Raw genomic sequence first — 12,393 nt, forward strand, 5'->3', positions numbered from 1 at the left:
GTGGCTGGCTGGCTGGCTGGCTGGCTGGCTGGCTGGCTGCTGGCTGGCTGGCTGGCTGCCCTGCTGCCTGGCTGGCTGGCTGCTGCTGCTGGCTGCTGCTGCTGCCTGGCTGCTGCCTGCCTGCCTGCCTGCCTGCCTGCCTGCCTGCCTGCCTGCTGCCTGCCTGCCTGCCTGCCTGCCTGCCTGCCTGCCTGCCTGGCTGCCTGCCTGCCTGCCTGCCTGCCTGCCTGCCTGCTGCCTGCCTGCCTGCCTGCTGCCTGCCTGTCTGGCTGCCTGGCTGCCTGCCTGCTGCCTGCCTGCCTGCCTGCCTGCCTGCCTGCCTGCCTGCCTGCCTTGCCTTGCCTTGCCTTGCCTTGCCTTGCCCTGCCTTGGCTGCAGCTGGCTGGCTGGCTGGCTGGCTGGCTGGCCGTAAATCAACTCTTAACAACACCACACCACACCACACCACACCACACCACACCATCACTCATCACCCATCACCCACCACCGGCCCCAGTCTCCCCTCTCTTATACCCGAGCAGGCCCTTTAAATTATTTGAATTGTTGCACTTCGGCCAATGGCAGGCACGATCGCTGCTGCTCAAACATATTCTGGTTCACAAGTATTAATATATATATATATATATATATATATATATATATATATAGATATATATATATATCTATATATATATTATATATATATATATATATATAATATATATATATATATATGAAACACATTAAAACCTTGATCATTTATTCATTCATTACGTCTAGTGAAGAATTGCTTTTGTTCATTTGTATGATTATAAAATGGATGGAATATGAATTCTCCTTAAAGTAAAATATAAAATATATTGGATTTATATGATGGTTAATATTCCAAGTGATGCTGAATATCCCCTATAATTTTGTTTGTTTTTTGTTGTTATGTACACATTCCAAATGAAATCAATATAAATGTTATTATTAATGTTTGAAAGTTGATTGTCTACTTGAATCTCTCTATTAAAGTGTGTGTGCTCCGGATGGAGCCTGGTTATGGTATTTGTCGCGGTGGGTGGCAGAAGTGCTTACTTCTTCTCTGTCTTCTTGGCAAAAGAACTGCCTGAATGTTTGGAAGAACACCTCCCTGTGCAATGGTTACGCCAGACAGAAGTTGTTGAGTTCTTCGTCGTTGCGGATGGCCAACTGCAAGTGACGTGGGATGATACGGGTCTTCTTGTTGTCACGTGCGGCGTTACCGGCGAGCTCGAGAACTTCGGCAGCGAGGTATTCCATGACGGCTGCCAGGTAGACAGGAGCGCAGCACCGACGCGTTCGGCGTAGTTGCCCTTACGCAGCAGACGGTGAATTCTGCCCACGGGGAACTGAAGTCCGGCCCTGCTGGAGCGAGACTTTGACTTGCCCTTCACTTTGCCTCCCTTGCCGCGTCTGACATTGCTGCTGCTGTTGTGGGTTTGTGGTGTTTTAATGCCGGTTGGTTGGTTTGATGTCCATAGGGAATGGAAAGGATGGGGGAGGTAGAGGGATGGGGAGATGAAATTCAGGAAGAGGATGCGGGTGTAGAGAGAGAGGAGGTTTGAAAGTTCGGTGGCCTGTCCACCATGGGTTGACATTTTTGTATGTGTTGTTTGTTTGCGTATGTGTTATGTTGGGTTGTCAGTACATTGGCTGGGGGGGCTAGTGTTTGTGACCTTGTTGGTGTCCTAAAGCACTAGAGCCGATGGAGTTGGCTGAAGGAGGCTAATCTTAGAAACATCAGGGTAGTTACACTTCTGCCGCCACGACAAATGGTTTTTTGGTTTTATATTTTTTTGTAGGTGTTTTATTTATTTATATATTTTTTTTTTTTTTTTTTTTTTTTTTTTTTTTTTTTTATTATTATTTTTTTTTATTTATTTATTTATTTATTTATTTTTTTTTTTTTTTTTTTTTTTTTTTTTTTTTTATTTTGTTATTTTTTTTTCTTTCTTTCTTTATTCTTCATTTGGTGTAGATTGGGTCCGGGATGGGCCACTCATCTGGATCGTCTGGCAGACCGCTTAGTATCTGAGGGCTTGGGAAGGCCTCATCATGGATATGTCTGATCACTTTTTGTTGGAGAGTGATTCTTCTGGTTCTGTGTGGTGGTTCGTGGATCTCGTAGTCGCTGGTGGTGTTTTCTGCTACGAAGGGATCTTCTGGGTCTGGGACATACATGTTCTTCATACGGTACAGCTGTCTTCTGGCCAGGTAGCTGAGCCTAATGTTCATTGGCTTCATGTTGAGCGTCTCATGGATCAGGTCAGTTCTTACCCTGTCCCTCAGAGTCAGGCCCTCTGCAAAGCGAAGTGCTTTGTTTTGTACTCGTTGAATCTTCAACATGTTGCCCGCAGATCGAGCTTCGTGTTATATACCCCGCTCAGGATCAAGGGAGTCCGCCACTGACCAATCAGCGCGCTCCGCCACGCGACCCGCTCTGAGCTGAGTCGCGAGCGGGATATAAAAGGAAAGCTCGACTCGCGCAAAAGTTCATTATTGTACTGCAACGCCAGCCAGCACGAGCATCATCATGCCACCCAAGGCATCTGGAAAGGCTGCCAAGAAGGCCGGAAAGGCCCAGAAGGCCATTGCCAAGGGCGATAAGAAAAAGAAGCGCAGGAGGAAGGAGAGCTACAGCATCTACATCTACAAAGTGCTGAAGCAGGTCCACCCCGACACTGGTATCTCTTCCAAAGCCATGTCGATCATGAACTCGTTCGTGAACGACATCTTTGAGCGCATCGCCGCCGAGGCTTCTCGCCTGGCCCACTACAACAAGCGTTCCACCATTACCAGTCGGGAGATCCAGACGGCTGTAAGGCTCCTGTTGCCCGGAGAACTGGCCAAGCACGCCGTCTCTGAGGGCACTAAGGCCGTCACCAAGTACACCTCCTCCAAGTAAACGGCTTACTTACTGCCCTGTGGTGGTGGCTTGGCCTCAAACCAACAAACTCGGCTCCATTGGAGCCACACTTTAATTTCTAAAGAGATTGTGAGTGTTAGACACCAATACTATTATAACAAAAACCTCTGTCACTGAAAGCAAATAGCTATAAAATGAGAATATTTATGAAACTGTCTGTGTGTGTTTCTCTCTCTCAGTCTCTGTCTGTCTGTCTGTCTGTCTGTCTGTCTGTCTGTCTGTCTGTCTCTGTCTGTCTGTCTGTCTGTGTCTGTCTGTCTGTCTGTCTGTCTGTCTGTCTGTCTGTCTCTCTCTCTCTCTCTCTCTCTCTCTCTCTCTCTCTCTCTCTCTCTCTCTCTCTCTCTCTCTCTCTCTCTCTCTCAACACATATAAGCACTCGGTATCTTTTTTCTAGAGATTAGAGATTCATTGTTATGTTCCACATTAGGATTACTATGCAGGCCACCCTCTTAGGTTTGAAAATGTCAAGAAAACGGTTAATTTAAAATGTCATCTCCTAACTTAACAGATTAAGCCAGAGGACCGAAAACAGAATAAAACAGGACTGGACAGTATGTCACTTATACAAGCTGCTTTTATTTCTAGTACAGTATGACAATTTTTTTTTGGGGGGGGGGGGGGGGTGATCCTTGACAGTGCATAAGAGCGAAAAGCGACGGCGTTTTGTTTGTAAGAGAACAGGTTGTACTACAAATGACTTGATTTATTGATATCACGTGTATGTATGACACCTAAATTAGTGTATTTGTTTATTTATTTATTTATTTATTATATGTGTAGATGAAGGTTAATTCATATGACTGATGCTAGGAATGTCTGAAATCTCCTTAGAAGGATATTTTGGCCCTGAGAAGGGCCGAGTTTGGTGTATACTAGGGTGGTCGATTTAGCTTATGCACGCTCTCCACGGATACGGCGAGCAAGCTGAATGTCCTTTGGCATGATGGTGACACGCTTGGCGTGGATGGCACAGAGGTTAGTGTCCTCGAAGAGACCGACCAGGTAAGCCTCGGATGCCTCCTGTAAAGCCATGACGGCAGACGACTGGAAGCGAAGATCGGTCTTGAAGTCCTGGGCAATCTCGCGCACCAGACGCTGGAAGGGAAGTTTCCTGATGAGCAACTCGGTGCTCTTCTGGTAACGACGGATCTCACGCAGGGCGACCGTTCCGGGCCTGTAACGGTGAGGCTTCTTCACACCCCCTGTGGCAGGAGCAGACTTGCGTGCTGCCTTGGTGGCCAGCTGCTTACGAGGAGCCTTGCCTCCCGTGGACTTGCGAGCAGTCTGCTTGGTGCGAGCCATGGTGAACAACTGTGGTTTGTGATGGCCGGCGCCGAAAAATTTTTTGCTTATATACGCCGTCTCGAGGCGCTTGCTCGAGCGCCATTGGCTGCTCGACTCGCCTACGTCACCCCGTTGCCCCTCCCCTCCTTCCTCTGGCTGCAGCCAACAGGCGGCTCACCTCAATCACTATTATCGCTGATTTTGCTCTATTTTTGGATTTGTGCAAAAGTCATTTCACAGGGACGTGAAACAGACGAGTAGGCAACTGCAGTTTTGAAAGCGTTGTGAGAAAGCCGTGTCTACTCGACCACAAGCGTAAAGTAAGGGCAGGCAGGAGTTGCAATGCTACTAGTACGTCCGCTTGATGGGATATAGTCGGGAAATCGTGCGGGCATTCGATCAATTCGATTCACACAACTACAACACCATGACTGGACGCGGCAAGGGAGGCAAGGGACTCGGAAAGGGTGGCGCCAAGCGTCATCGTAAGGTGCTACGTGACAACATCCAGGGCATCACCAAGCCCGCTATTCGTCGCTTAGCTCGTCGTGGCGGCGTCAAGCGTATTTCGGGTCTCATCTACGAAGAGACCCGTGGCGTCCTGAAGGTGTTCCTCGAGAACGTCATCCGTGATGCTGTAACCTACACGGAACACGCCAAGAGGAAGACCGTCACTGCCATGGACGTGGTGTACGCTCTGAAGCGCCAGGGTCGTACCCTCTACGGATTCGGCGGATAAGAGCTTGGCTAATCCATCGATTCCACCCACCACCACCTCAAAACGGGACCTAATTAGGTCCCTATACTTTTTTACTGAAGGGCTTAATAGACGATAACATAAATTGTTTTGATATCAGCTAGCACATTGGGTCTTATGAAATCTATTTTTTATCCTCGCATGCTTAAAGGGACTCTGATTGGGGAGGGGGGGGGGGAAGGTTTGTTACGTTATATACTAGCAGAGCAGGATCATTGGGGGGGGGGGGGGGGGGGGGTGTGAGGGGGAGAGAGAGAGAGAGAGAGATCTTTCCCAACTCTTCCTTTTTACATGAGGGAGCTACCCGTTTTATTCATTTTATCCTTCTCAGAGCTGTTTTGATAGTATCCAAATGATGGTAAATGAAAAGGGAGGACACGAATATTTACCCAGAATTCAGGACTGGCAATCGATATGCATGTTTGAGTGAGAATCTTTTTCTCTCTCAACTTAGGTATACGTTTATGTCGTACCTAAAAGCGAGAACCACACTATTGGGACAAGTATGCAAGGCCCAATTTTCCTAACAAGCACAGTTAATTTTGTTATTTTCGAACATTTCTTTCCAAATTGGTTTATCCAATTAACAGTATTATATTAAGATCATGAATTGCTGGGTTAGGTTAGGTTAGATTAGCTTAGGTTAGGTTAGGTTAGGTTAGGTTAGGTTAGCTTAGCTTAGCTTGGGTTAGCTTAGGTTAGGTTAGGTTAGCTTAGCTTGGGTTAGCATAGGTTAGGTTAGGTTTGATTACATTTCTATGTTAGATTTAACTCAAATTCAAAACAATTGCCAGTCATTCGGCTTGTTAGTCAACTTGCCTCTAATAGGGGCAATTTGTCTAACAAGACTATTTAGTTTTGTGTGTATATATATATATATATATATATATATATATATATATATATATATATATATATATATATATATATATATATATATATATATATATATATATATATATATATATTATTTAGCTTCAAGACTCTGAACCAATATAGAAGCATCAAGAGGAAGTGCTTGTGTTATGGGCCAATAGGCCTTCTGCAGTTACTTCCATTCTTATGTTTTTATTCCCATTGGTTCGTGTTTTATCTTGTGTAAATGTCAATCACCTTACCCAAAACTTTGGTACCATATCACCTCACCCATGTATGTATATATATATATATATATATATATATATATATATATATATATATATATATATATATATATATATATATATATATATATATATATATATATATATATATATATAATATACAGAGTAAATCTACCCCAAAAGTAATGATTTATTTGTCTACAAAACTAAACTCTTTTTTGGAATCATATGAGGCCCCTCCACTGAGGGGGGGAGGCCTGGATGTTTATTGTCATGTGTATTCATGCTGCTTGCATGTCGTCGTTTATTTTGCCTTTGTTGTTTTTTGACAGCTTTCTTTGCCTTGGGTGGTTTGGGAGATTTTGAAGCTCTCTTTATTTTGGGCTTTTTGTTCCCAACAACAAGCTGCTGCTGCTGCTTCTTTTTCAAGGCTGTAGGTGGTTTGTTGCTTGTGGCGGCTTTCTTGGGAGTTACCACGGCCTTCTTTGCTGCTGTAGATGGTTTCTTGGTTGTGGTGGCTTTCTTGGGAGTTAGAACGGCCCTCTTCTCTGCTACGGCCAGCTTGAATGATCCACTAGCTCCACTTCCCTTGGTCTGAACAAGAATGCCGTCAGCCACTGCTTTCTTGAGAAATCTTCGGATGTAAATGGCGATCTTGGCAGCCTCGACTTTGTTGTTGGCAACAACGTACTTCTTGATTGCTTGTAGAGACGAGCCCTTACGGTCTTTGAGTGCTGCGACCGCGGCTAGAACCATTTGACTAGTTTTCGGGTGAGCAACCTGGACGCGAGGTTTCCTGGTGGTGGCCACCACAGCAGCAGCAGCAGCCGCAGCCTTCTTGGTAGGCTTTGCTTCTACCATGATGATGATGAACCAACCAAGGTGATGAGAGACGCTCAGACAGTCACGGGGGAATGATGCTGCCGCCGCTTGAGCCGAACCTATTTATGTGCCGGCACGGTACAGAAGCTGCAACCTGGCAACTCGTCCACCAATCACGACGGTTGGTTTTACGGCTCCGAAACCTGGATCCCATATCTTCTCTAAAATAGAAGCATTTGTTCATGTTCTTTGTAAAAGTATCATAAAGCAGGACAGATGAGACAAATATCATAAAAACTGAAGAGCAGATGAGCACACACATGTTTGTATTACAAAAGAAAATCCACAAATTCATTAGAAATTGGCAGGGCAGGCTGAGGAAGTAGGTAGATGTAAAATGTCTGTAAATGGCGAAAGAACATAAACCCAAGACTGAATAAACGATGTTAAATATCCATGCCAAGGAGACAAAAATATGTTAGGATACAATTACCATTAAGACACCACAAGCAGGTCCGTATCCTGCCGCGATGACTTAAAAGAGTTGGTTATTAGCCACAATGTGTAGGCAGTCTCATGCCAACGGCCACACCACGTTGAGAACACCGCTTCTCGTCCGATCAGCGAAGTTAAGCAACGTTGGGTTTGGTTAGTACTTGGATGGGTGACCGCCTGGGAACACCAAATGCTGTTGGCAATAATGTTTTTTGTTTTGTTTTGTTTTGTTTCGTTTGTTTTTGTTTGAATGGCTGGCTCCACGGGAAATTCACGGAGTTGTGTGGAATAAGGCCTGGTAAAATGAATTAATATGTATGTCATGTTTAAAACAAACTCGCTTAATATAGATATTGTGTGAGGCTTTATACAAAAACAAACAACCAAAACAAAACATGTTGTATATATATATATATATATATAGCTTAATCCGGGTTTGAACTCGCAACTCCAAGAATACGCATCACTTATATACACTTTACCACTGGACCACTGCTGCAGGACACTAGCTTGATGCTGAGGTATCAATTTAATGACGTAAATGCCATTTCCACAAATAAATGATAATTAAAAAGTATTTGTATGTACAAATCTTTTCTGTTTAAAAGGCTACAATATCAGTTACTGATATAATTTGTGTTAATGTTTCTATACCCACAAGAAGGCATATTTTTGCTTATATGTAAAGGGTACGGAGAAGGAATCCACAGACCATCATTCCCCTCCCTTCCCCCCCCCCCCCCCCCCACCCCACCCCCAACTCCCACCTACTACCACCACCACCACCACCACCAATCACCACCAATCACCACCAATCACCAACCACCAATCACCACCACCACATCTAACCGAAAACCCCCTAACACATCAACCCTCCCCCCAATCAACAGGCGAAATAATAACCCTCAAATGCCTGCCTGCCTGCCTGCCTGCAAGCCAATACTAACGGTCTTCTCAGAAAGAAAATCTCTTTGTATCTGTATTACTTGATGAAATGTATGATTCTAATAATGAAAATAAATTTTGATGTCGGTTGTATGAGCATAATGACCAATATGCACATGATATGAATGAATTAAATAGTGTAGTTTTAAGTAATTAGGTTGTAGACACATTAAGCGGATATGATATTTGACGCGTCCAGAACTGGTGATTTTTGGTTTAGTTTTAAATGCACCACCACCACCACCACCACCACCACCATTGCTTCCCCAGAGCCTAATTAAGGACCGGTAAAAGGAGTCAATATGTATGTCATCTATAAAACCAAAGAATGAATAAAAAAAACACACACACAAACCTACATAATAGTATTAGGAAGATTGTATGGCAAAAAAAAAAAAGTATTATTCCCATTGGGTCGTTTGAACTCGCGACTTCCAAAACACCAGCCACACACCTTACAACCCAGCCACCATAGAGTTGGTATAATTGTGCAACTTTAGTTATAAAAGTAAAGTTTTCTCACATTGTATTGATAACTTAAAGGATTTTTTTTTTTTTGCATGTACAAATCTTATTGTCTGTTCTATGAAAAGGCTTGATGTAAATTATGTATTTTTTGAATGATTGAATTGTAGGCACATTAAGCGGATTCGATATTTGATATATCCAGAAAAGGCGATTTATGTTCAGTTTTAAAATGCATCACCGTTAACGCTAAAGGACTGGTAAAATGACTCGATGTTTGTCATTTTTAAAATAAACACTAAAACAAGGCCCTTAACATATATAATGTTTGAATATAAATTGAATGCATATAAATACAAAGTGGGAGTGGCTGGCTGGCTGGCTGGCTGGCTGGCTGGCTGGCTGGCTGGCTGGCTGGCTGGCTGGCTGCTGGCTGGCTGGCGCTGGCTGGCTGGCTGGCTGCTGGCTGCCTGCCTGCCTGCCTGCCTGGCTGCCTGGCCTGCTGCCTGCCTGCCTGCTGCCTGCCTGCCTGCCTGGCTGCCTGCCTGCCTGCCTGCCTGCCTGCCTGCCTGCCTGCCTGTGCCTGCCTGCCTGTGCCTGTCTGGCTGCCTGGCTGCCTGGCTGCCTGCCTGCCTGCCCTGCCTGCCTGCCTGCCTGCCTGCCTGCCTGCCTGCCTTGCCTTGCCTTGCCTTGCCTTGCCTTGCCCTGCCTTGGCTGCAGCTGGCTGGCTGGCTGGCTGGCTGGCCGTAAATCAACTCTTAACAACACCACACCACACCACACACCACACCACACCATCACTCATCACCCATCACCCACCACCGGCCCCAGTCTCCCAGCCTCTCTTATATACCCGAGCAGGCCCTTTAAATTATTTGAATTGTTGCACTTCGGCCAATGGCAGGCACGATCGCTGCTGCTCAAACATATTCTGGTTCACAAGTATATATATATATATATATATATATATATATATATATATATATATATATATATATATATATATATATATATATATATATATATATATTCATGAAACACATTAAAACCTTGATCATTTATTCATTCATTACGTCTAGTGAAGAATTGCTTTTGTTCATTTGTATGATTAAAAATGGATAGAATATGAATTCCTCGCTTAAAGTAAAATATAAAATATATATTGGATTTATATGATTGGTTAATATTCCAAGTGATGCTGAATATCCCCTATAATTTTGTTTTGTTTGTTTGTTATGTACACATTCCAAATGAAATCAATATAAATGTTATTATTAATGTTTGAAAGTTGATTGTCTACTTGAATCTCTCTATTAAAGTGTGTGTGGCTCCGGATGGAGCCTGGTTATGGTATTTGTCGCGGTGGGTGGCAGAAGTGCTTACTTCTTCTCTGTCTTCTTTGGCAAAAGAACTGCCTGAATGTTTGGAAGAACACCTCCCTGTGCAATGGTTACGCCAGACAGAAGTTTGTTGAGTTCTTCGTCGTTGCGGATGGCCAACTGCAAGTGACGTGGGATGATACGGGTCTTCTTGTTGTCACGTGCGGCGTTACCGGCGAGCTCGAGAACTTCGGCAGCGAGGTATTCCATGACGGCTGCCAGGTAGACAGGAGCGCCAGCACCGACGCGTTCGGCGTAGTTGCCCTTACGCAGCAGACGGTGAATTCTGCCCACGGGGAACTGAAGTCCGGCCCTGCTGGAGCGAGACTTTGACTTGCCCTTCACTTTGCCTCCCTTGCCGCGTCCTGACATTGCTGCTGCTGTTGTGGGTTTGTGGTGTTTTATGCCGGCCCGCAGATCGAGCTTCGTGTTATATACCCCGCTCAGGATCAAGGGAGTCCGCCACTGACCAATCAGCGCGCTCCGCCACGCGACCCGCTCTGAGCTGAGTCGCGAGCGGGATATAAAAGGAAAGCTCGACTCGCGCAAAAGTTCATTATTGTACTGCAACGCCAGCCAGCACGAGCATCATCATGCCACCCAAGGCATCTGGAAAGGCTGCCAAGAAGGCCGGAAAGGCCCAGAAGGCCATTGCCAAGGGCGATAAGAAAAAGAAGCGCAGGAGGAAGGAGAGCTACAGCATCTACATCTACAAAGTGCTGAAGCAGGTCCACCCCGACACTGGTATCTCTTCCAAAGCCATGTCGATCATGAACTCGTTCGTGAACGACATCTTGAGCGCATCGCCGCCGAGGCTTCTCGCCTGGCCCACTACAACAAGCGTTCCACCATTACCAGTCGGGAGATCCAGACGGCTGTAAGGCTCCTGTTGCCCGGAGAACTGGCCAAGCACGCCGTCTCTGAGGGCACTAAGGCCGTCACCAAGTACACCTCCTCCAAGTAAACGGCTTACTTACTGCCCTGTGGTGGTGGCTTGGCCTCAAACCAACAAACTCGGCTCCATTGGAGCCACACTTTAATTTCTAAAGAGATTGTGAGTGTTAGACACCAATACTATTATAACAAAAACCTCTGTCACTGAAAGCAAATAGCTATAAAATGAGAATATTTATGAAACTGTCTGTGTGTGTTTCTCTCTCTCAGTCTCTGTCTGTCTGTCTGTCTGTCTGTCTGTCTGTCTGTCTGTCTGTCTTGTCTGTCTGTCTGTCTGTCTGTCTGTCTGTCTGTCTGTCTGTCTGTCTGTCTGTCTCTCTCTCTCTCTCTCTCTCTCTCTTCCTCTCTCTCTCTCTCTCTCTCTCTCTCTCTCTCTCTCTCTCTCTCTCTCTCTCTCTCTCTCAACACATATAAGCACTCGGTATCTTTTTTCTAGAGATTAGAGATTCATTGTTATGTTCCACATTAGGATTACTATGCAGGCCACCCTCTTAGGTTTGAAAATGTCAAGAAAACGGTTAATTTAAAATGTCATCTCCTAACTTAACAGATTAAGCCAGAGGACCGAAAACAGAATAAAACAGGACTGGACAGTATGTCACTTATACAAGCTGCTTTTATTTCTAGTACAGTATGACAATTTTTATTTTGGGGGGGGGGGGGGGTGGGTGATCCTTGACAGTGCATAAGAGCGAAAAGCGACGGCGTTTTGTTTGTAAGAGAACAGGTTGTACTACAAATGACTTGATTTATTGATATCACGTGTATGTATGACACCTAAATTAGTGTATTTGTTTATTTATTTATTTATTTATTATATGTGTAGATGAAGGTTAATTCATATGACTGATGCTAGGAATGTCTGAAATCTCCTTAGAAGGATATTTTGGCCCTGAGAAGGGCCGAGTTTGGTGTATACTAGGGTGGTCGATTTAGCTTATGCACGCTCTCCACGGATACGGCGAGCAAGCTGAATGTCCTTTGGCATGATGGTGACACGCTTGGCGTGGATGGCACAGAGGTTAGTGTCCTCGAAGAGACCGACCAGGTAAGCCTCGGATGCCTCCTGTAAAGCCATGACGGCAGACGACTGGAAGCGAAGATCGGTCTTGAAGTCCTGGGCAATCTCGCGCACCAGACGCTGGAAGGGAAGTTTCCTGATGAGCAACTCGGTGCTCTTCTGGTAACGACGGATCTCACGCAGGGCGACCGTTCCGGGCCTGTAACGGTGAGGCTTCTTCACACCCCCTGTGGCAGGAG

General features: G+C 45.2%; 1 non-coding gene across 1 annotated transcript; it reads left to right on the plus strand.

Moving 5' to 3' along the window:
- Window positions 1-7,473: 7,473 nt before the first annotated feature.
- Window positions 7,474-7,592, plus strand: LOC138361846 (5S ribosomal RNA). Its single transcript, XR_011227222.1, has one exon. It is a non-coding gene; the product is annotated as a 5S ribosomal RNA (ribosomal RNA).
- The last annotated feature ends 4,801 nt before the right edge of the window (window positions 7,593-12,393 follow it).

This window comes from Procambarus clarkii, unplaced genomic scaffold (assembly GCF_040958095.1).
Source record: "Procambarus clarkii isolate CNS0578487 unplaced genomic scaffold, FALCON_Pclarkii_2.0 HiC_scaffold_880, whole genome shotgun sequence".
Taxonomy (NCBI): Eukaryota; Metazoa; Arthropoda; class Malacostraca; order Decapoda; family Cambaridae; genus Procambarus; species Procambarus clarkii.